The sequence below is a fragment of the Halyomorpha halys genome, unplaced genomic scaffold (genome assembly GCF_000696795.3).
Source record: "Halyomorpha halys isolate HHAL.00 unplaced genomic scaffold, Hhal_1.1 Scaffold81.1, whole genome shotgun sequence".
NCBI lineage: Eukaryota > Metazoa > Arthropoda > Insecta > Hemiptera > Pentatomidae > Halyomorpha > Halyomorpha halys.
The window spans coordinates 240119-249053 of record NW_027115240.1 but is presented as its reverse complement, the minus strand read 5'-3'; the positions used below and the strand labels follow the sequence as shown (position 1 = coordinate 249053).

The window sequence follows — 8935 nt, the reverse complement described above, 5'->3', positions numbered from 1 at the left end:
CTCGTACAAAAGACACCCCTAACTATAAACAATGTTATTATTAAAAGAAGAAAAAAAATAGATAAGAATAATGCATCTTAATAAAAGAGGAAAGTAAAATTAATAACAAAAAATAATGATATTGGTGCACTTAAATGAAACAAACAATTGCCCTCTAATAGTAAAAAGAAATAAGTTAATTTGAAAAAGGGACGAGAGAAGAAAACAGAAAAAATAGTAATAATGAATAAATAATATGAGAAATAATAAAATGTAAAATAAAGGTAGTGTGACTATGAATTAATTTTATATTTATTGAAATTTATAAAAGAATGTCCTGCAGCAGTCTGGGCTTCAGTCTTCGAGTTGAGGTTGGGTTTCCTAGGTTGTAGGTCACTGCTCCTTTAACTATCGGCAACTGGGAGTGGAACTTCATGAACCATTTTTTAATGTAATCCTCTATTGACTCCATCTGTAATTCGCGATGCAATTGGCTATTTCTTATGAACCAAGGAGCATTAACTGCGATTCTTAGGACTTTATTTTGAAAAGATTGTAGTTTTTCCTGTTCGTGAAGGATGCCGCTCCCCAAACTTGACAGCCGTACATCAGCATTGGCCTGAGGATTGTTTTAAATATAAGAACAGTTGTTTCTGGTTTTAGTTTGGAATTTATGTTTAGGATAGGATATAGCATTACTGACCTTGCATAGATTTGAGTTAATTAGATGTTGATATGGTGAGGATACAAATTAATGTTGATAGAAAAGTACCATTATGACAATTATAAATTATATATCCTATAATGTGAATCAGTAATTTATTATAAACCTTATGTCTGCAACCACCATCAATTTTACCACTATGTGATTTTGTGTATCCTTTTTTGAGAGCCTGCATGAGCCCACTCCTTTGAAATTTGGTGTAGCTTCATTAAAGATATCCAGTAAAAACTTTATCAGATTGTATTCCGTATTGGTGATTGAATTTTATAAATTAATTTTTTTTTTTTTTGAAAATGCGTGGCAGTAAAAATTACGCCCAGTCACAAGTAATTATTACGGTCCGGCTCAGTGCAAGTACTATTTAATATTAGAAACCCAAAAGGTGGTCGGAGTAAAGAACAGTTTTTTTTATTTTTTAACCTAAAACTCGAAAATATGTTAACGATAAACTAATAGATAAACATTACACATAAATTTCTCCACTAAAACTGTCAGTTTCCATTCCAGTTAATAAAAAAATCAGTAATTTTAATCAGAATTTTAAATTTAAATTAAGAGTCCATTATAAAAGACTGATCTACATGACTATTATAAGGCCTATCTGGACATACGGAGTTGAGCTTTGGGGCTCCACTAAACCATCAAATTCCTCCAGAATCCAATCCTTACAGTCCAAAATCCTTCGTAAAATCCTTAATGCTCCTTACTTTGTCACAAATCAAGTCATCCATCAGGACCTCAATATTCCATATGTTGCCGATTTGGCCAGAACCAGATACCGTTCCTTCCATAATAAACTTCTCAACCACCCAAATCCACTTGTTTCTAACCTGGCTTCTCCTTCATTACCTAATAATCCTCCAAGGCGTCTGAAAAGAAGATGGCCTCGAGATCTTCTTCTCTAGAAATGTTATTGGAGTTCTATCAGTGGGTAGAACGTGTTAAACAATGTTTTTATCATGTTACTATGTCACCTACAGCAAATTTACTTGTTGTATATATGTGTATACAGTTGTAAATATCAATAAATAAATTATTAAAAAAAAAATTAAGAGTGTCTTTGGTACCAAATTCAATCTGTTTTACAAAATCAAAAATAGATATAAAATATAAATTAATTTGCTTTACGTTATATATCAATAGATCGGGATGTAAACAAAATAATCTTGCAAACTTAAATGATATTTTTATACAAAAACAAATGTATTTCTTAAATATTTATCATGCCTCGTTGAAATTCAGCTCACGCATAAATCAGTTTAACGGTCTAAGCTATTTACTCACAAAGAATACAAACGCTGTTCGGGATATTAATGAAGTAGTTGTAGGATATACGGTTTCTTCATGTTTTCATTGGTTTTCAATGAAAGTGACTCGGTTGTGAGAGAGGCGCTGCGATCTCCAAGGAATCAGCCTTACCGCTTGTTTGGGTAAAGCTTAGTTTGGAGTTCCCTATGCAGAATTAAATATTATATATAAATATAATATATATTTGCTTTATCTATATATCTATTTTTATTGTCTATAATTTTTAATATTACATCAATTTTTTTTATGTACTATTTTTTTATTTATATTCTGTATTTTTTTAGCATGTTTTTACGGCATGAATGTGGAAGTTTATATTATTTTTCAATGGAAAAAATAAATTTAATAAATCATTCAGTGTATTATTCGATCAATGGAGGATTTGATCCTGGAAAGTATATCTTCTCTGAGGATAATCTAATAGTTTGGCTCAATGTTTTGCTGTATTTTATTGGGATGAGTTTGCGAGGTTGAGGTGGTATGATTAGTGATTCATTTTTATTTTACATTAATAACCATTGTTATTACTAGTTGATTAGCTTTTCACTTTATTTTTCACTCAAAACACAATTTATTGAATTACTATAAAGTCTATCAATCAGTCCTACCACTTATATTACTATAATTTTATGAAAACCTAAATTTTAAGAATGTTATATAACTTGTATCAAACAGCAATCATATATATGTTTTAAATATATAATGGTATGTAGGATAAGATCCTCTTTACATACATGCTTAAAATATTTTTTTTTTTCATCTTTATTGAAATGTACAATTGTACATTTGTATACATACATCCAGTAAATTTTCAGGATGTTATGTCAGGATTGTCAGAAATGGAAGAGGAAGCAAGGTTTGAAACTAGTGGGTTTGGGTGGTCAGGGAGTTTGTAATGGAAGGAATGATATCTGGTCCGGGCATGATCGGTTAGATTAAGGTCTTTATGTATGATTTTATTTGTGACAAAGTAAGGAGTATTGAGTATTTTACGAAGGATATTGGATTGTAAGGATTGGATATTAAAGAAATTCGAAGGTTTAGTAAAATAAAAATTAAAAAAAAAAAAAAAAACATTCTGCACGATCCAGGTTTCGAATATAGCAGAAAACGGGATTTTTTTTATAATGAGGTAAACCATATTTTATATTTTTTCATATCAAAATAAAAATTTTTGAAGAATTTATTAAAAAAAAATATATATTATTCTGGTATCTTTTGTAAATCGGGTATTTTTTACATAAGCTAGTGTGTCTTCGCAGTATGTGATCAAGCATGCTGTAATCATGGCGTAGCTGATGTAAATTATCCATTTGCACTACAAAGGAGGAGGGAGTTCAATAGAACATGGAACACAATGACGAACCGGACACACGGGGGTTGTTTGGTAATTGCCGCGGCTCCGAATATCCAGGATAACCGGCGATATCGAGAACGCGAGCGACAAACGGGACAACCAGGCGTGGAATGCTCCCACCGCTCTGTGCCTGTTGAGATAACTAATAACGCAAAGAAATTATGTAATTGATGAGGCATTATTTTGAACTACTCGTGTATAAATTATTACATTGGAATAAAATAGTAAAATTTGGAACATTGCACGTTGCACTAAAAAAAATTTTTTGAATGGAGTATGGTCCGGAATCATGTAGTAGCGGTTTAATAATAGATTTATTTATTTTTTATAATATAAGAAACAAATATTGTCGATCGCATTAAATTAGTATAAACTTATTTTTAAAAAATATAAAAACCAATAGATGCTCCCAGTAAAGTATGTCAACAATTTTATTTTTTCACAAAACAATGATCAGATTCATTCTTAACGTCCTTTAGAAACATAAATAGGAATTTTCACGGAAATAAAAACCGAAAATTTTTAAACTAGATGTTTTCGAGAATTTTGTTTCCTAGCGATGTTCGACGTTCACCTAAACATTCATAACTCCTTACACGTTTATATAATTTCTACGCTATTAAAAAAAATGTAAAAGCTGAATTCCTCTTCTTTGAACCCATACCTATAACATAGATTTTATTATAGACAAAAAGTAGCGTAAAATAAAGAAAGACTCCTCATATATTTTATTTTTTATCTTTTTCATATATTCTATTTTCTTCTGTTCACAGAGATCGGGATTGTAGCATTTTGTTTAATTTATAGCCTAAACTACACCCAAGTAATTTTGAACAACAAAAGTTATTTTTGTGTTACTGAGTGTTAAACCTTTCTTGGTTTCATGTGGCACAGAAAACGAATGCCAACGTTGTCTTGTTAACTTGCGACACAATATATGTAAGTACTTCAGTGAGTTCAATTGATTTCTTAAAGAAAAAAAATTATGTTTCATAGTACCGAATCTACCAATATTTCAAATTTTGTATATAATAAATATTACATTTTATCAGGAATCACCATATCAACATCATACTAACTCGAACCTACGCTAGGTTAGCAATGCTATATCCTATTAAATAGACAATCCAAATTAAAACCAGAAACTACTGTTTTTATTTTTAAAACAATTCTCAAGCATCTGCTAATTTACGGCTATGAAGTCTGGGGAGCGGGATCCTTTACGTAAGGGAAACAATTACAATCTTTTCAAAATAAGGTCCTCAGAATCGCAGTGGATTCTCCTTAGTTTGTAAGAAATAGCCAATTGCAAATGGAGTCAATGGAGGATTTCATCAAAAAACAATTCATGAAGTTCCACTCCCAGTTACCAACAGTTAAAGGAGCAGTGACCTACAACTTGGGAAACCCAACCTCAACTCGAAAACTGAAGCCTAGGCTTCTGCAAGACGTCTTGTTATAAATTCTGTTATTGAAATATCTTCTGTTTTATTTTCATCCTTTTTTTCAAATTGAGTTGTTTTGTTTTTCCCATTAGAAGGAAATTATTTGTTTTGTTGAGTCAACTAATGTTGTTATTAACTTTACTTTTCTCTCTTATTAAGAATTGTTATTTTTATCTATTTATTTTGTCATAATTTTTTTTTTGTAACTATAACGTTGTATCTAGTTAGCGGTGTCTTTTGTAAGAGACTATACCCCACCCAACCCCCAAAATCAACTGTTAAAATAAAATAATGTAAATGTTATATCAACCATGAATGACCAACCAGGCCGATCTGGTATTAAATAAAAGAAAAAATAAATTTTCTTTTTTTTTTTCAATAACCAATTTAAGACAAAATTTAATAAAGATGGTTTCTATTTAAGTTTAATAAAAAAATTAGGTTTCATTTTTAAAAATATTCCAATTAATCTCAAAATCAAAGTAATTTTTTTTAATCTTTTATAGTAAGGATAAAAATTAAAATATCTACATTTATTTTTAATGTAACTATAGTTTTTAAATTAATTAGAAATTCAACATTTTTTTATTTAATTAAAACATAATAATCAATGAAAAAATACATTAAAATAAGCTAATAATTGAAAATTACGTCATCATGATCACCATATTCATCAGGTTTGCCTTCATTATTATAAGCCAGGGTGAAAGTGGTGCCGGAATCACGTTTATGTTTTTCGGAGAAATGATAAAAAATACTTTTATTTTTTTTCTGCTGATGTTTATTAATATGATAAGTAATTTTGGCGCCCAATATACTGAACTCTGTGAACGTGATGTATTGCACTCGTATGTATGTATCATGGAAGCCATTTTAGGTAAAATTAGAACAAACATTACTCCAATATTGGCAAAAATGTATAATCTAATTTTAAAAATGTTTATAATATTATTTTTAAAAAATATCATTCTTTTTTATGACTATTTATTACCTTGGCTGAAACAAAATAATTTTTGCAAAGAGCATAGACCAGAATTAAATCATACCAGAGCCATTCCCAGGGACATTTTTCTTCTTAGAGCATGATGAATCCTATTGTTTGCCATGATCCCGCTAAGAACAAAAATAAGCGCGGCCCCTTCTGGCACCAGAGCAGGAAGAATATAATTCAAAAGCTCCCTTCTCAACTAAGGACAATCTCTAGTGCGTAATCTTCATTTGTTTTCGAGATGTAAGGTTTCATCAACAAAGCAGCCATATTTCTCAAGAAAAGAAGTTTGGCTTTTCAGAAGCCGCTACCGCCGTCAATTTACCAGAGGTTCATTCCTCTTTTTTTTGTAACTTTTGTACTTTCAGCATAAAATATTCATATAACTCAGATAAATAGAAGCAACTTAGTGCTTACCCGTGTTTTACCTTTTTATGTACGTCTGAATCTCTCCTACCTCGAAAGAAGCGGAAATTTCCTCAAGAAAAGTTTAACAGTACAACTAATAAACCGCTTTCAATGTGTACTTTGAAACAACTGTAAGAATTTCGCTGAACAATAAAATATATATGAAGCAACATTTATTTATTTTTTTTATTTTTTTTTATTAATTTATTTATTGTTATTTACAACTGTATAAAAATATATATACAACAAGTAAATTTGCTGTAAGTGCCATAGTGACATCTATTTTTTATTTATTTATTAGATGTAATTTACATCTGTACAAAATAATAAATACAATAAGTAAATATGTGGAATGTTTCATTTACACTTGAAAATCTTGGGAAGGAACCACCCATTGGTGGTACTTCAAGTATTAATTTAAATTAGAAGGTCCCGTTCATCCAATTTTTAAGGATAAGAGATTAAGAACTAATGGGTTAGGATGGGTACGGAGTTTGGAATGAAAAGACGCATATCTGTTTTGGGCCAAATCTGCAACGAATAGGATGTTAAGGTCTTTGTGAATGAATTTATTTGTAACGTAATAAGGAGCATCAAGGGTTTTGGATTGTAACGATTGGATGCGGGAGGAATTTATGGTTTGGTAGAGCCCCAAAGCTCAATTCCACAAATCTAAATTGGTCTGATTATCATAGTGTAGAATATTTTTTTGTAGTGAATGGGAAGTTTAGAGCCTTTGTCAAGTAGGTGTTGTAGCAATCAAAATTTACGAGCAGCATTTAGTAGCGACGTTGTTCAATGCTATTTTTAAAATTTAAAATTATTAATTTTTTTATATTATTCCTGGCAATCCACAGAAAAGGTTCTATTATTTTATTTACTATATGTAATTTTACCCTTCTGTCCGGTGTTATAAATAATGACTTGTATATTAATCGCTATTAGCGTGTATTATATAACATAGAGCTGGAATTAAAATTGATGACCAATATATTTTTCTTTATAAAATAAAATAAACTTATACGTTTCGGCATAATAAGTTATAAAATAATATTTAAAAATATAAAAATAATTTATTGTTAGTGAAAATTTTATAAGGTAATAATATATCTTTCGCAAAAAATAAATAATTTTTTTTTCTTACTCATTTTTTAAATCAGATAATGTAGTATTATGATGTATACAAAAGTTCTGTATAACTTATAAACTTTCATTAAGGCATTGTAAAAAATAGTACAATAATAGAAAAAAAATTAGGATTATATTTGAAAATAAGAAAAAATAAAAATTATTCACGTAAAAGGTTTTTCCTAATAATACAGTAAGGGTTTTACTAATAATATTTTATATTTTTACGCGTACCATCTAGAATTTTTCATGTTAACGTGCAATAATACTTTTTTATTCTTTTATTTTTATATTATTCTTGCATCTTCTTCTACTTAAACTTTTGGCCCATATTAAGACCGATTATTATCCTACTAAGTCAAACTTCAGTGGAGATTTTTTTACATACGTTTTTTGTGAGTAGAAAAAATATATATAACAAACAAAGTAATAAAAATAACTAATTCCACGACTGGTGCGTTTACACAATAACAGTACCTTCTTAAAAAAAAAGTCTGAGGTTTAAAAACAGCAGTGTTCTACAAATAATTTCACATATTTTAAAATTAAAATGCTTTATAATTTGTGGAATCAAGAGTGAATTAAGCATTCCTCAATAATTTTCAGAATGTTGAATAGCATTAGGAATTCCTAACAATTCCATAATTCCACTTAAAATTCTGAATTCTAAACGTATGAATTCAGAATGTATGTGAATACTCCCATATTTTGTTTTTAGTCGAATTTATATTACATCAATTGGAGGCCGAGCCTTGCTCAGGAATTATTTGTTAATAATTTGGTATATTGATTCAGTTAAAAATAGTTTTATTAATGATTAAGGAACATTAATAAAAATAATGTAATTAATAGATAATTTTTCAATTACAAATGTATTTATATGATACTTGACTTGAATACATTATGGCGGTTCTTAAGTTCAATTAACTCAAACAGTTTCTGATAGAACTTATTTTTTATTTGGCTTTTTACCCCAAAAATTTGATGAAATAATTTTTTAAAAAATATAAGGCTACCTACCGATCATATTGTGTGTAGAGGCAAGTCCGATACATGAGTAAAAGCCTATTTAAAAAAAATCGTATGATTCAAATATAAACATTTTAAAGTCTTACACTATGTATCTAACAAAAAATAAGGTATATATTATATATTTAAAGTGGGTGTTTGATCATTACAATAAAAAAAATAATAAAAACTTGAGTAAATCAAGCATTAAAAATGAATTTGAGTTCAGTAAAATATTTACACCATCCTGCAAAAAGTATCTGCATTTCTTATTAAAAATTTGAAAACCAAAACTTTTTTTTTATGAGTTTAATTAAAATATAGCTAACATTTAACTGAGCTTTAGAGATAAATATAACAAAAAACATTTTTAAAAAAATGGAGGAAACCAAACAGCCACACAATGCACAGAAATTGAACCCAAACCAAAAATTCCCTGTCCCTCACAAGACACCCTTGTTTTTCTTAATATCATTTTTTAAATAAGTTACTTTTATGCAATCAATAGTAATAGACCACAAATATAATAAATTACTTATCTTGACAAATTAATTTATTCCAATAAAAATGTTGTTAGAAGCTCACGAACC

General features: G+C 28.9%; 1 protein-coding gene across 4 annotated transcripts in view; it reads right to left on the bottom strand.

Moving 5' to 3' along the window:
• kek5 (kekkon 5) overlaps positions 1-8935 on the bottom strand; it is a 597474-nt gene that overhangs the window by 357461 nt on the left and 231078 nt on the right. The gene's annotated exons all lie outside the window — the stretch shown is intronic.